The sequence below is a fragment of the Hemicordylus capensis genome, chromosome 6 (assembly GCF_027244095.1).
Source record: "Hemicordylus capensis ecotype Gifberg chromosome 6, rHemCap1.1.pri, whole genome shotgun sequence".
Taxonomy (NCBI): Eukaryota; Metazoa; Chordata; class Lepidosauria; order Squamata; family Cordylidae; genus Hemicordylus; species Hemicordylus capensis.
In genome coordinates this window covers 66,854,934-66,871,745 of record NC_069662.1, presented here as the reverse complement: position 1 = coordinate 66,871,745, position 16,812 = coordinate 66,854,934, and the positions used below count along the sequence as shown (strand labels likewise).

Here is a 16,812-nt window from a genome sequence, read left to right as displayed (position 1 = left end):
CACAACTTGACGCGGTTGATGCAATTGAAGGCATTTCTGTAGTCAATAAAGCATATATCAACTTCTTTTGGGTATTGTTTGGATTTCTCAATTATCCAGCGTGCATCAGCAATGATATCTCTTGTTTCTTGGCCTTTTCTGAAACGCTCTTGAGCATCTGGCATTTCCCTTTCCACGTAGGGCTCTAATATGTGTTGGATGATCCTGAGCATTATTTTGCTAGCATGCAAAATTAAGGATATTGTGCAATGGTTTACACGATCTGTTAAGTCTCCTTTCTTTGGTATGGGTATGTAGACTGATCTCTTCCAATCTATTGTCCACTGTGTTGTTCTCCAAATTTGTTGGCATAGAGCCTTGACTGATTCTTCTTCTGTTGCCTGCCATTTATCTGTAGCTATTCCATCAATTTCTCTAGCGTTCTGACTTGGTAATGACTGGAGTGCTGATCTAACTTTATGTTCCTGTACTAGAGATTCTTGCAAGTAGGGAATATTTTCTAGAGTATCTTGGATGTTGATGTTCCTGCTGTAATGATGTTCGGTATACTCCTTCCATCTCTGATCTTCTTTGTATCAATAACTATCTGTCCTTTGGCATCCTTTTACATACCAATTCAAGGTTTGAACCTCCTTCTGAGTTCAGAGATCTTTTGGAAAACTTTCCTTGTTTTTCCATGTCTATTTCCATCTTCAAGTTCTTCACAGATAACGTTGTAGTACTGCTCCTTGTCTCTTCTAAAAGCTTTCTGGAATTCCCTATTATGTTCCTTTGTGATGTTTTTATCTATTTTGACTTTGGACTCTCTCCTCTTCTTGGCAATTTCCACCATCTGTTCTGACATCCATTTTGCTTTCTTCTGTTTTTTTGGTCTTTGGAAGTCTCTCTTCACATTCATCTTTAACGTCTTTGATTTCATTGCACAGTTCCTGTGGTTCCCTATTAATGTGGTTTAGAATTTCAAAGCAGTTCCTGATGTTCTCCTTGAAAAAGGTGGGTACATTCTCAAGATCATATCATGGAAGCTGGATAGCTTTGTTATTCTGCTTTAGCTTGACTTGGAACTTACATATGAGCAGTTCGTGATCTGTTCCACAGTTGGCCCCGGCCACATCTCTGCTGTTATTACTGAGCTCTTCCACCTCCTTGCACCAATAATGTAATCAATTTGATTTCTGTGTACTCCATCTGGTGGTGTCCATATTTATAGGTGCCGCTTTGGTTGTTTGAAAAATGTTTTAGCAATGAAGAGATCATTGGCTTGGCAGAAACTAATAAATCATTTTCCTGTTTCATTTCTGTTTCCTAGGCTGCACAGTCTGATGTGTTTTCCTCCTTACCATGTGGAAGTTGGAAGCAACTTTGGCATTCCAGTCTCCAACCACCACCACCACATCTTGTTTGCATGTTCTGTCAATTCCCCACTCCCCACAGATTCCTGCTATGCTGCCTCATCGTGGTGGGGTGTGTGTGTTTCTGGTAGGGATATTTGAAGTATGCTGGGAGGTATACTCCCAGTAAGTTCACCCAAAGTGCGAAGGTCATCCCCGCAAGCAAGTAGCTGTATTGGGTAGCAGCAATATAGGAAGGTGCTGGAGGTGGACAATCACTTCAGTGACAAACATAAAGGCATATTTTCATACTGCACAGAAGAAGGCAATGGTAATGTTAAACAAGCAGTTGGTTGATGTTGCTGGGCTGGATGGTCCGGTCATCTGGCTTAGTGTGTGGCAGACACCTATGTTCCTAACAGACAATGGGTTTTGATTCAATCAACTGAAGGAGTCATGAACGAGCAGACAAACAAATAAAACAAAAGAACCACACACACCCATACGGGAAGGATAATAAATATTATGATGCATTTTGGGGGGAAAATTTTGCAGTCCTCCCTGCTGGAGTGTTTCTCTTGGTTTTACTCAGAGGATATTCCAGGCTCCCGGGAGTTATCATTGAAAATATCTGGCCATTGGTGAATTGTTAGTTGTCATAATTTATTTCTGACTATTGAATATTTGTTCTCATTTTTTAATTAGCCAGTTCTCCAGCTCTTAATTCTGAGAATGGGGCAAGGAGCCAAGGTGGTGTCTGGCTAGCAGTTCTCTAACGAGGTTCCTGTCAGCAACAGGGCACATTCCTTCCAAGGACACCTCTCCCCCATCACCTCTCCCATCATGCCACCAAAAGTGAAAAAATGCAGCAAGGACAATAAATAAAGCCCTGAGACTGAAAATGGTGCCCACATTCAATCCAGGAGGAGAAGGGAGGAAAAACAGCTTAAACCCGATCTCTTCCTTTCACCAATGAAGCAAAGGTAAACAGTGAGTAACATCCCACATATTAAGGACAGGACAGATTTATTAGGGATGTGCGTTTTGTTTCGGATACAAAATGTTTTTTGCCTGAAACAAACCATTTCGGCTGTTTTGTAGCAAAAACAAAACACCCAATGCTCAAAACAGAAAATTTTGTAGCTGAAACAAAACATTCCTGTTTCGAATACAAAATGTTTTGTTGTTTCAGCTGTTTCGGAACTCTATTTCACAATCACAAAAAGTCTTTCTCCTTCAGTCTCCATTTTTAGTTTTGACATCTGTTTGAATTTCCGGCCCTTCCATCCTGCAGATTGGCCAGCAAAAGCATGGGCTGATCTGCTGGCAATTGCCTCCTTATTCCTTTTAAGGAAATTTAAGGGTAAAATTTGCCCCCATTGGCCAGTGGGGCAGTGTGCATTTACCCTCACTGGCCAGTGGGGCAGTGTGCATTTCGTTGTTGTTGTTTCACACGGTTGTGTGTAGATCAGTTGCATTTCTGGGGGGATGTGGATGTGCATGACCTTTGGAAGTCTGCCTGGTTCTTGCAAAGCTCTGTTGTTGTTGATGTGTGATGTTGATGTTATTTGGGGTGGATTCAGGGCAGAAAGGGGGCATTGGGGGCAGAAGAGTGGATCAGGTGGTAGTGCCCCAATGAGTGCCTGCTGCCACCCAGATTCCAAAGGAATTGGGGAAAGGGCTGGTTTTTAAATAATTTCTGAAGTTACATGTCTTTGGGGCAGATGGGGGCCTGAGGGGCAAAACAGTGGGTTGGGTGACAGTGCTCCAAGGGGTGCCTGCCACAACCCAGACTCCAAAGGAATAGGGCAAAGGGCTGCTTTCTTAGGAATTTTTGAAGTTTATGCATCTTTAAGGTTTTTCTCCATAGGGAATAATGGAGGTTTAAGCAGACCCGCAACTCCACCTGGGGGGCACTGGGGTGGATGGGAGCGAGTGGTGGTGTAGTGCACATAGGGTGTCAACCACCTCCATGGGTTGCTAACCCATGGGGTGCTGGGTTCTGTTGTTTCTGAGTGTAGATTCTCTGGTAGTATATGAGATTTTCAATGACAAACCATGAATCCACTCTCATTTGCTACCAGAGAATCTATACTCGAAGCATCTCAGAAAACAACGGAACCCAGTACCCCATGGGTTAGCAACCCATGGAGGTGGTTGGCACCCTCTGTGCTCCACACTACCACTCACTTTGGGCCATCCCAATGCCCCCCAAGTGCAGTTAGGGGGCTGCTGAAACCTCCATCATTCCCTATGGGAAAGAACTTTAAAGAGGTATAAACTCCATTAAATCTTTAAAAATCAGCCCTCTGCCCAGTTCCTTTGAAATAATTCTGGGAGCCTCCTTGCCCCCACTGGGTTCTACCACCCACCCAACTCTGCTTGGGCCACCCCACCCCCCAACATGAAGCTATACTTTTGCTGAAACCTCCATTATTCCCTATGGGAAAAATCTTAAACTTCAAAAAATCAGCCCTTTGCCAAAACTCTGAATTTGTCTGAAATGTGGGTGGTAGCTTCCACCCATTGGGCATTACCACCCCCATGACTAGTTTTGCCCCGGGGCCATTTTTAAAATGATTTTTATTATATAGAAAGGTAAGGAAAAGGTTACACCTTTGAGCCACCAACTTGTCCAATAACAAATAGCAGCTATTCTCATGACCAGCAAAAACAGGGCTTGAGGTCCGAAGGCGGGGTTAGCACTACCGTGTAACCTTGGCATGCTCCCAAACAGGGCTCTGTCAAAAGAGGGTCACCCAGTTCCCAGCCCCTCCTCTAAAACCAGGTTCGGCAAGCAGGGGAGGTTGCCTACCCCCTCCCAGTGCTCGTGTGGAGCCATGGGACACTGGGCAACGCTGCTTGAGGCTCCCTTCCCCCTCTTCACCAGGATACCATAGAGCCAGGATACCAGAGTGCCCTGCAAGGCAAGCAGAATGTTTGGGAAAAGCCTGGCAAGCCACAGCTCTCAGCAGCACTTGCTCCAACTTTCTTAAAGTGACAGGCACCTTGCAAATGAGCCCAAGGGAAAATATGAACATAGGAAGCTGTCTTCCACTGAGTCAGACCATTGGTCCATCCAGCTTAGTACTGTCTATACACAGACTGGCAGGGGCTTCCCGAGGCTCTCAGGCAGGATTCCCACTCAGCCAGACCTGGAGATGCCAGGCAGGGAGCTCAAATCCTTCTTCCTATAGCAGCCCTATCCCCTAAGGGGAATAGTTGCACAGACACATGTCATACTATTCATTCATTTTACATTTTACTAGCTGACCCTGCACAGAGCATCTGTGTGGCCTTGCACTGAGCCTGTGGCATTGCACCCCCACAACACTCTTGCTCGCTCTCACCACCCCCCGCAACGCTCTCGCTCACTCTCGCCACCCCCGCTCACCCCTGCAAGTCTCCCCCCCGCAAGTCTCGTGCTTATGCTCTCTGTCCTCCATCTTTCTATCTCTGTCTTGCAGTCCTTGCTTCCCCCTGCCATTGCCAGGGACTGTCACCTGCTCGCCTGACAGCCTCTGAGCTCCCTGCCACCTGCAGCCCTCAGAGCCAACTGCCAGCTCCCGAAGCTGCCCCCAGGCTCCCTGCTGTTTCACAGTGCCCCCGATCCAACTGCTTTCCAGCTTTCCAGCTGTCCCGCAGGGCGCATGGCCCGTCTAGAAGAATTAATAATATAGAATATCCGACTCTTCCTCCAAGGAGCCCAGAGCGCTGTACTACATACTCAAGTTCTTCCTCACAACAACCCTGTGAAGCAGGTCAGGCTGAGAGTGAAGTGACTGTCCCAGGGTCACCCAGCAAGTTTCATGGCTGAATGGGGATTTTTGTGCTCCTTCCTGTCCCCTGCAAGTCACTGGACAAGAGCAGGAGTGTCCCTGCCCTTGCCTGCAGCTGCCCTTGCCTGCAGCGTGGTGTAGTGGTTAGAGTGCTGGACTAGGACTGGGGAGACCCATGTTCAGATCTCCAGCACCCTTGTGATGGGGCTGCTGCTCTCCCCTTCCTGGTGCCTGTGGTGGGTGGAAGGAGTGTTGCTGCTGTCGCTGCTGCTGCTGGGAGCCAGTTCAAAGGGAATCGGGCTAGAGATGCGCTCAGCAGAGGTGCTGAGGGAGCAGCCCAAGAATCAAGTCCCTGTCCCGCTCAGAATCCAGGGAAAGGCAGGGTAGGGAGCAGCAGCAGTCTTGCCAATGCTCTTCTCCTTCCCAAGCAGACGGCAGCTGCTCTGGGTGGGTCCGACGTCTCCAACAGGCAGGGAGTGGGTGGGATGGCTGGCCGACCTGCAGGCAGGGGAGCCCCTTCTCAAAGCACAACAGGCCCGCCGCACATCCCACCTCCAGAGACTCCCAGAGGTTCGGCCTGCTGTCGCACTCGCTTCCAGGCTGGGCCATGGCGGCGGCAACAGAACTGGCCACTGCTAAGCAGGGCCGTTCTACGGCACCCCACTAGAGGATGGGGCTCTCCTTCCTGGGCGTGCTCCTGCCCTCACACCTCGCAGCTGTGTGAGAGGGAGCCCTTCGCACTGTGCAAAGGGATGTTGAAATGCGCTCCATGCGGGGAGTGTAGCATATGCTATGGCCCCTCAAAAGAGCCCCTGGTAGCGCAGTGGTAAAACTGCCGCCCTGTAACCAGAAGGTTACAAGTTCGATCCTGACCAGGGGCTCAAGGTTGACTCAGCCTTCCATCCTTCCGAGGTTGGTAAAATGAGTACCCAGAATGTTGGGGGCAATATGCTAAAATCATTGTAAACCGCTTAGAGAGCTCCGGCTATAGAGCGGTATATAAATGTAAGTGCTATTGCTATTGCTCGAACATGCGGGGCTGTAGCATATGGCCAGTGGATGGGGGGTGGATGGATGTTCAGCATCAGCATCACCCACCCGCCGCTGAGCCAAACTGCTGATCTTTGCAAGTATTCTAGCCACCGTGTGTGTGTGGGGGGGGCTGGAGCCGGTTCCCGTGGTGGTGGTGGTGGGGTGGGGTGGTGGAACAGGAGTGACCGCTGGACTGACAGACTGTCCACACAAGGGTCACGGAGGCGGAGGGTCAGCCCAGCAGCCGCTCTTGGTCTGCCTGCCACTGCCCCAGCGGGGGGGCGGGCGGTGCGCACATGGTGACTGGGATACTTGCAAAGTGTTTTGGCCTCATGGTGGCAATGGCAGTGGCGGTGGGGGGCTTGTGGTGGCCACAGGGGGCTCAGCGGCGGTCAGAGAAGCTCCTACACCCACTCACCTGGTAACATGAGTGGCCTCTGTGCACGCGCAGAGGACCAAAATGGGTTGCAGTTTGATTTCCCTGTTATTTGGGAGGCTGCCAGGGAGTGGCAGTGGCAGATTGATGAGGAGGCAGAGTCACCACTTGGTTACAGCAGCAGTGGGGGGGGGGGGCAAGGTTCTTACCGTCTACACACACTATACAGTGGAATGGGGGGGTGGCACGGAGGCTGCAGGGAGGGTGAGGGGGCGGGGCAGGTTCGTCCTTCTGCCTTCCCAAGCCATGCTGTTGTACGGTGGGATGGGGCAATGGGGGCTGCCACAGCAAGAGTGAAGGGGGTGGTGGCACATGTGGCAAGGAGGACAGGTGCACATTCCCCATTGCCTGCTTGTCTACCCGTCCACTGTGATCAGGGGGGCAACTGGACAGGGGTGGTAGGAGACACATCTCATTGCCCTTGCCAGCTTAGTGCCTGGGCTAGTTGTGGGGGCCGATTGCTCTCAGCGGCATCTGGCAACTGCTCCAGGGGGCATCTGCTGTGTCCTTCCTGGATCTGGGGTGTGTGTTGGGGTTTGTGTGTGTTCATGTTGGCTTTTCCTCTGCTGGCAGCGGCAGCTGTAGTAACTCTCTTCTCTCTCCTGCCTTCTTGTGAGCAGGGTGTTTTTGGCATGGGGATAGTGTTCAATGCCTTTGACAGTGCTGCAGTTGCCAGGAAAGGGTTAACTGAGGCTACCAATCAGGGAGCAGCAAAACGGGACTGCAGCTTGGAGTCCTCTGGTCTCCTTGGATCACGTGCTTGCCTTGTCCACTCACGGAGTGCCGTTGCCATGGGCGGGGCTGGAGGACCAACAATGCTAGCAACGGCTGGAGAACCTTAAAAAGTTAATTGTCTGTCACTCACACTCCCTACCGGGTGTGCAGCATGTGCCCGTCTGTTTGCTATGAGGTAAAAACAGAGTTCTATCTGCTTTCAGGAGGTAACCTTGTTTTCTGCTCGTCTGAATAGCTTCATAATATGATATAACACATGTTCATACCCATGTATGTGCTATGTACTTTCATACTTGTTTACACTAGTTGTTTACATACAGAACAAATGCAAAAATAAACTAAATCTTGCCCATCCATAACTTTCTAACACACCTAGTTGATATGAAGAAGAAAATTAGAAGAAAAAGAGAAAACAATAATTGAACAACTCCCACCGGACCTGTCAGTCAGCTAATACCTAGATAATAATCTTGTCTTGGGGGAAATAATAATTTGACTATAAGTAGGAGAGAGAGAAAAACGGGATCAAATTATTTAAGAATAGAGGCCAATAACACTAAAATAATGTTAGTTGTTTTGAATATTATTTTAATAATATTCAATATTATTAATAATAATTTCCCTAGTAATAATCTTTGAAAACTGGTAAAAAGGTCTAACCTCTAGTATAGAACCATATTCTCCTGCATTAAATCCCTTCATTAGAAAGTTCTCCTTGAATTTAAAAACTGGCTAATCTGGTTAATATAAAGTGTATTAATCATAATAAAATAATTGCTTATTTATTTCTATCCTTCAGAACAGGCAAACAACAACAACAACAACAACCAGCATTTTTCTTTAGAATATAACTAAATAAGACATCTCAATTCTATCTCCCTATTCCAAGCCTCGTAATTATCATCACAGGGAATAAACACCTATCTTTATGGAACTAAGCAAGACCTCTCCTTCAAATCCCCTCTTTCATGCATTTTAACATAACTGTATACAGGGGAAACCAATGGCCAATCTTGGAGGAGGCCCTAACAGAATTCCCTAGAATTAATTGCCAAAGAAGCCAAACCAATTACAAATTGTGAAATTAAAGATCATAATCCAGTACAAATAATACTTTTAGAAGAAGTTCGAAGTTCAATGAGATTATAAATCTTAATGTCCGAGATTTTCTGTCAGGAACAGAATAAACCAAGTCCCTAATATCTTATGAAGAGGTGTATTTAATACAAACTCCAGTTTTCTCAAAATACTCGAATATGCTCAAACAGGAGATTTATAATTTTTCCGATTGTCTAATTTTTTTTAAACCTATTTATTTAGAATAAAAGGCAATATTATTAAAATAAAAATTACAGTTATTTGGGTACTGAGGCACCTAGTAAGACACAAACTGAGGACCATTTCAAACATTTAGATTCCATCCATACATAAGGGCCATGCTGAGCTTCTCAATGTCTTAATATCTTCTTTGTATTGATTCAATTTTAATTTCAAATATGATAAGTAAGATATCTCAATTGTAGTAAATTTAGTGAAAATGTATAACAATCTTGTCCCCTCATGGGGTAAGAAGTTGTAGACTTTGTGTTGTAGAAATCTTGCAACAAGTTCCGTCTATCGTGAAAATAGAAGACTAAACACAACTATAACGGGATTGATGGGAGAATAAATTCCTGCGCTGAGAAAAACACTACATTTTGCTAAAGAGCCTTCCAATTCAGAACAAGGGATGTGTCTCCGTAGATAATAGTTCCCAAACCCACAGATGCTAACAAGATCTGGTGAGAAAATATGTTCTTCCACGACAGGTGGGGGGTGGGCGGGAGAAAGGGAAGAGGAAGATCTGGACTCTTCACTATAAATCCTTCCGAGATAAAGAAGCTGAAAATTTTTCATAGCGGAATAACAGAGTAAATCAAAAAACAAAATTTAAGTTACTTTAATCCAATCCTTTCCCTCGACTACTTAGAGATCTGAAATATCCAATTTTAACACCTCCAACAAAATCTTCCCAGTCTGACAAATAGAAATAAGTCAGCTTACAGCATTCAAATAACTAACTTATAAAAAATAAACACCCAGATATCTTGCAAACACTCAGAATTCTTCTGAGCCCATCAGTCACCATCCAGTCTATTCCTTACAGCAACCAGAAGAGAGAAAAAAAGAAAAAATCCTCCCACTCTGATAAATGTTGTAAATCCAATTAAGACGTAAGCAAACCGTAAATCTTGTAGACATTCTAATCAGGGTTTCACTGCTGCCGTAGTTAAGTCTTCTTATGTGCTAATTATGATTGCTCCAATAAAACAGTTAACCTACAACGTAAACCACTGAAACCTGAGGCACCTTCAGCAGTAACCAAAATTTGCTGCAGGTTTCTTCAGTCCCGATTCCAGCCAAAATTGTAAACAGAGGAATGATAACATTCTTTGTCTCTTCAGTCTGACTCTCTCCTCTTAAGTCTGGAACATTAAGTAGTAACCTTCTAAAAAGTCTATGGAATTCTTTTAAATTTAAAGAAAAACACAGGAAAAGGTAAAAAAAAAGGTCTAAAATAATTGAGAAGAAGAGAAGAAAGAAAAAAATGAATCTTATAGGCTCAGAGATTTAAAGTAAGAAGTAGATAGAGAAGTCTTTAAGTTAGCAAGATGACTTTGCCATGTCCTACTCAGTCTGGGGCTTGAAGTGGACAGATCCGTCCTCCAGAGCAGTCCAGGCATCTCCCAGGCATTATCAAACCTGGAATCTTACTGGACAAGGATAAGGCCAAGCTCCACATGACCTCTGGTCTTTGATCATATCAATTGAAGAATTATGGACCAAATAGGCGAAGGAGGCTTCAGCAGCTCAGCTGCTGATAATCTCCCATCAAGATGCCATTGCCGGAAGTCACCCGAGGCCGTTTTTTAAATCCAAAAATTTCGGATACAGATTTTGCAATTTTGAACAAAGAACAAAATTGGGGTGTTTCGGATTTGGGCCAAAAACAAAACAGAAAAAAAAAGAACGCACGACCCTAAGATTTATAGTCCTGTCCACTGATCCCCCCCCCCACCTCAACAAGGACTGCACAGGGGAGCCACAGATAAATCTAAATACTCCCAAACTGGCAAAATGACCAGCAACAACCCCTGGAATGGAGAAAAGGGCCCCTAAATCTGCCAGGTCTGACAGTCATCTCTCCTGGGAACTTCTCACGCAGTTTCTAGGAGACACATGCCTCTTGTCAGCACAGACACTAATTTTGATAATGACTAAATTGAATGAAATTTCTACGAAATTAGACAAACTCAGGCTTGACTTGGAACAATTTACACAGGGGCAATGCCCGCACACAGACTGTAATCTCCAGCCAGACCCCAGACCCCGGTTTGGTCTTAAAAATCACCATGTTGACCGGATTATGGCATTAGACATAGTCATTATAGAGTCCTGCAACCACACCAAGTCCTCATCGAGTTGCCTGGAATGGACTCCCATCTCTGGGCAAACAGGAAATCTATATTGACTATGTTATCGGAGCTTTTAACGCTTCAACCTGACATCATAGAGTTGAAAGACTTTCATTTCCTCCCATCTTGATCTGGTTACAAAAGGCTTTTCCTGATTTTCAGATCAGCTGGTGTTCCCTCACACTTCTTAAGGCTGACTGATCACCTAAGTTTTTATTGTCTTGCTGCCCGGCGTTTTATGGACATGGGGGTCAGCACTAGGAGAAACTGCAATAAACCCCCTGCCCTGGACAAAGTTTCCAGCCATTTAAGCTCACCTCAAGCTAACCCTTCTATAAAAAGTCCCAAGATAAAAGCAATTTACCAGGAACTTGCTGGATTAATAATTAAGCTGCCTGAGGTAAAAAACACAAAGTCTCTAACTGAACTTCTAACTTGCACAGAGGGCTCCCTTTCTGACTTGAGTCACACTCTGACTCAGAGAGTGAAATGGAGATGAAAGGGGCTTCAAACACACCCAGAAAGCCCAAAAGAAATCTGCCAGTACATTTCAAAGAACTCATAAGCACAGACTGCATCTTCTGGTCCCTCTATTTCTCCCATATGACAGCCCACACTGGGGATGGGTCCCTCACTGTCAGCCCATCTCCCTCCTAGATGTGAACGTTCCCACCCCCAGAGAGGGCTCATATGTGCTAACTCCACTACACTCGGATGAGACACATCAAAAGCAGGCTGCCCCAGAAGAAAACCTACTGCCCCAGCCTCTCCCCATGCTTCAGGCTCAGGCTCCCAGCCCAGGACTGCCTTATGCCAGCTACCCCCACTTTGACAATTTCATTGCACTAATTGCCCCAGACAGCCTGACCATGCAGAGGGACCTGTCATTCTGTCTCATCTCTCAGCAATGCCCCCTGGAACACATAGAAGTCAGCCACATCCAGGGTCACAATCCAAGTGAAACACCCACCATCCAGCAGGCTTGCTGCTTCAGCATAGCCTTGAATTGTGGTGTTCAGTCTAAGCCCGACAGCACGTTGAGCATGCTAGGCAAACAAACTGACACAGAGTTCACATGGCCCCCTGTTAAGTCCTCAGGAAGGCAGACTGGACAGATGAAGGATTCAGCAGGTTCCCAGAGTGACACACTAGAGCCCCACCAGGAAGATTGAAAGGGTGTTAACGGAGGTCCCTCCGCCCACTGTGCATGAGCTGCAGCGCTCCAGTGGGCTTGCTGATGAACACCCTAACTTCACAACCACACCCTATTTACTCGACATCAGCTACCCATCCCACATCCAGGATCTGAGCTCCTACCCCTTTCCTGCTCCTCAGATTATCGGAAAGCAAATTTTGCAGGGCTTGGTGTGGCACAAACGCCTGCCAGACTTAACCTTCCCCAGGAACTGGGGGCTGATTATCATCATCCCCATATTCAAAAAGGGACAAAGAGATTACCCTGCCAGTTATAGGCCCCTTAGCCTGCTCAACACCTTCAGCAAGCTATATGCCAGACACATACATGGGAAACTCAAGAACTGGCTAGAGCAAGAAGAGATGCTGGCAGATGAACAAGCGGGCTTTAGGGAAGGCAGATCTACAACTGACCTGTGCCTGGTTCTCTAACATCTCATTGAAAAGTACTCTTCTGACAAATCTATCTCCCTCTACCCTGCCTTTATTAGACCTCAAAGCCGCATTTGACTCTCTCCCCTGAGTTAAGCTATGGAAAAAGCTTGAATCCACCTTAACCGATCGACGTCTGCTATATCTGATCCATGCCCTTCACACAGACACAACACTCAGGGTTTTGTACCCCCAAGGACACCTTACAAACCCTGTAAAAGCCAAGAAGGAGTCAAACAGGGATGTGTCCTGGCCCCTCTCCTATTCAACTTTTACATTAATGCCATACTGAGCTGCTGTAACAACCCTGACTTTCACCCCTCCAAGTTGGCTGGAAGAACCATCTCCATCCTACTTTATGCAGATGCTGCTGCTATCCTTTCGAGGATCCCTGTATGCCCCAGAAAGGCGCTGGCAACATTGTTACAGCACTGCAAGAGTGAAGAACTTGAAATAAACTACCAAAAAACCAAGGTCATGGCTTTCGCTAGAAGACCTAAGACCCGACATTGGAATATGGACGGATACAGAATTGAGCAGGTTACTTGCTTTACATACCTGGAGGTGGTCCTCCTTGCCTCTGGCTCAAGAAGGGCCCATTGTGATCACATTGCCGTAGCAGCACAGTGGAGCTCCACTACCATCTTGAGGTTCCTTTGGTCTAGAGTAGGCTTGTGCATTTCAATTCGGGCACAAATTGATTTGTGCCTGAAAATGGCAATTTTGGATGATTTATCTACAAATCAAAACCAGAATTAGACCTCTGATAATGTTCGTTTACAAACCAAAATGACCTCCTCTCTGATCCGAGTTTTGTTTACGTCGGAAAACGCTTCAGCGCTCCATCAGCATTGCATTGCAAATTGTCCTTTTTGTCTCTCCACACAGACTCCAGCAGCAACTGACTGAGTGTTTGTCAGAAGGATTAGCATAGCAAAAGATAAGATATGCAAAAAGGGACACAGCTTCTGAAGACATTTAGTTAAGAGAAATGAGCTGTATTGTGATGCAATTGTGTGCTGAGAATGTGTGCTGAGAGCAGCCAATTCATTGTCAACTCTAAGTAACAATATCCGGAGCTTCCCACTCTGTCTGGGAGTGCCTGGAGGAGAGATTTCTTACAGCTTCCCCCCCCCACCCGCTTTTCTCCCTCTTTATTATCTTGTGTGTAATGATTAAGATTCCACATGCCCTGTCCTGTTTGCATTAAAAATATTTAAGCCCTTGCAGAAAAGAAAACAAAATGCCAGCAAGGACACCGCCTGCAAGCCTCTTTCAAGGTATATAGGAGGCACAAGCTATTATGCTTGGTTAAAGCAAAAAGCATACACTTGCTATTAACACACTGGGAAGTATATAAGTGGAATATGGGGAGGGTGAGGGTTTGAGAGGTAACATGATACAGGAAGACATCCCGATTGACAGATTTTTAAACTTCAGATTTGCATTGGAAAGGAAACTAGTTGGAGTTTAGACACAGCTGCCTTTATTGAATTGATGGCTCTATTACTCATTTCCAGAAAGAGAGAACTGAGTTTGAACCAGGAATATATATGCTGGTGTAGGGCACCATTTCCTCCTTACTGCTGTATCTGTGGGTGAAGAGAGAGCTCCATTCATTGCCTGTTCCATCATCCTTTGCCCCATCCGCCACCATTGACTCCATTTTCCCGGGGGAGCTGCCATTCTTCAGGATTTACACCCTTCCTTAGCCTCGCTGACCAGCCTGCTGCTTCTCCTGTGTGTTCAGCCTTTTTTTAAAAAAGGCTTGATGTTGGAATGAAGGTTACGAATGTGAAATGTTAAAAAAATGAACATTGTGATGTTGATGTTGATAATGTGACGATAGTAAATGCAATGCTTTGTCACCGTGATGTAGTGGTTAGAGTGCTGTACTAGGACCGGGGAGACCAGAGTTCAAATCCCCATTCAGCCATGAGACTTGCTGGGTGACTCTGGGCCAGTCACTTCTCTCTCAGCCTAACCTACTTCACAGGGTTGTTGTGAGGAGAAACTTAAGTATGTAGTACACATCTCTGGGCTCCTTGGAGGAAGAGTGGGATATATAATGTAAATAAATAAAATAAAATAAAATAAAATAAAATGTCTGCTGTATGAGTCTTTTCTTTGTATTTCTCCAAAATAGAAAGCAGCACTCTATGACTGACTAAAGCGGCAGCACAGACAGACAGACACACACACATGCACCAACCTACCCCAAAGGACTCTGTGACTTGATTGACTAAAGCGGTAGCATAGACAGAAGCACATGTGCCCACCCACCCCAACCCGCCCCCACCACCAACGGTGGCCATTGATGAGCTTGATGCTATTGGTGATGCCACTCAGAATTTGAGAGCAGCACATAGCATTAGGCCACAGCACAAACCCAACACCAGGGCTGCTCAACTTTGGCCCTCCTTCAGATGTTGGCCTACAACTCCCATAATCTCTGGCTATTGGCCACTGTGTTTGGGGATTATGAGAGTTGTAGTCCAAAAACAGCTGGGGTGCTGAAGTTGAGGAGGCCTGCCCTAAACCCTCTCCAACCCTCTCAAGGAACACGCAGCAATGCAAACACAGGTATAAAATGCTAATTTTCACCCACCCATGTCTAGCAGACAGTAATATTTTATTTATTTATTTGTTTGTTTGTTACATTTATATCCCGCTCTTCCTCCAACGAGCCCAGAGCGGTGTACTACGTACCTGAGTTTCTCTTTCACAACAACCCTGTGAAGAAGGTTAGGCTGAGAGAGAAGTGACTGGCCCAGAGTCACTTAGCTAGTTTCATGGCTTAATGGAGATTTGAACACAGGTCTCCCCGGTCCCCAATAATGAGGATTGGGTCATATAGTGAGTTGTTGCATCATCAAGGTTTTTATTGAAATATTGCTTGAATCCACAAATGGATGGTGGTGCTGCGCTGGGGTTCAACAGGCTCTGAACTGCCGCAAAATGCCCAAATAACGGCGCCAAAAAATTCAGTGCCGTTGTTCATCAGTCTTCACTCTTTCAACATGTTTATGTGTGAGTATGTTGTTTTGTATCCTTGCCATTCCCTGCTTCACCCGCATCACATGTTCTGGAAGTCTCAGTCCCTGTCTGTGGATGACATATACTTGGGTGGGGAAGGGAGGGCAGGGCGCACTCGATGCTACTGTTGGCTACTAGTCTGCTGCGCATATGATGCCTGCTTCAGAAACCTGGCTCTTTCGCAAAGCTCTGCTGTTGTTGTCATTGATGTGTGTGCTGTCTGGTGATGTTCTTCGTGGCAGAATTGAGGCAGAAAGGGGTCTGCTGGGCAGAACAGTGGGTTGGATGGAAGTGCCACAAGGGGTGCCTGCCACAACCCAGACTCCCATGGAATTGGCTGCTTTCTTAGGAATTGTGAAAGTTGGAGTGTCTTTGGGGCAGATTTGGGGCAGAAAGGGGTCTGCTGGGGAAGAACAGTAGGTTGGGTGGAAGTGCCCAAAGGGGTGCCTGCCACAACCCAGATTCCAAAGGAATATAGCAAAGGGCTGATTTTTTGTGATTTGGGGGAGTGTCTTTAAGCTTTCCCCCCATAGGGAATAATGGTGGTTTCAGCAGCCCCATAACTGCACTTGGGGGGCACTGGTGTGGTGTTGAGCAAATGGTGGTGTAGTGCACAGAGGATGCCAACAACCCCCCTGGATTGCTAACCCATTGGGGTACTGGGCTTTGTTGTTTCTGAGGTATTGAGTTTAGATTCTCTGATAGCAAATGAGATTTTTAATGAAAAACCATGAATCCACTCTCATATGCTACCAGAGAATCTACACTCAGAACATCTCCAGAACAACAAAACCCTGTCCTTCATGGGTTAGCAACCCATGTGGGTGGTTGGCACCGTATGTGCACTACACCACCACTTGCTCTGGTTCACCCCAGTGCCCCCCAAGTGGAGTTACGGGACTGCTGAAATCTCCATTATACCCTATGAGGAAAATCTGAAAGATGCGCAACTTCATTAATTCTTTAAAAAACAGCCCTTTGCAAAATTCCTCTGAAAAAATTGTGGTAGCTTCCTTGCACCAACTGGGTACTACCACCAACCACACTCCACTATGGGCCACTCCTGCCCACCCCCACATGAAGCTATACTTTTCCTGAAACCTCCATTAAACCCTATGAGGAAAACCTGAAAGATGCACAAACTTAAAAAATTCACCAAAAATCAGCCGTTTGCCCAATTCCTTTGAAATTTTTGTGGTAGCTTCCACTCATTGGGCACTACAACCCCCACCCACTCTTTTGGACATGTGACCAATTTTTAAATCAAAATTAATTCAGATTCAGATCAATTCGGATACAAAACAAAACTGGTGTGATTCGGAAGGCTTAATTTCAGACAAAATACAAAATGGGGTTGATTCGGATTTGGTACAAATTGAAAC

At 46.0% G+C, this 16,812-nt stretch overlaps 1 pseudogene; it reads right to left on the bottom strand.

Annotated features, from left to right (window-relative positions):
* Window positions 1-8,699: 8,699 nt before the first annotated feature.
* On the bottom strand, window positions 8,700-8,826 carry LOC128332241 (uncharacterized; annotated as a pseudogene).
* Between the last annotated feature and the right edge of the window lie 7,986 nt (window positions 8,827-16,812).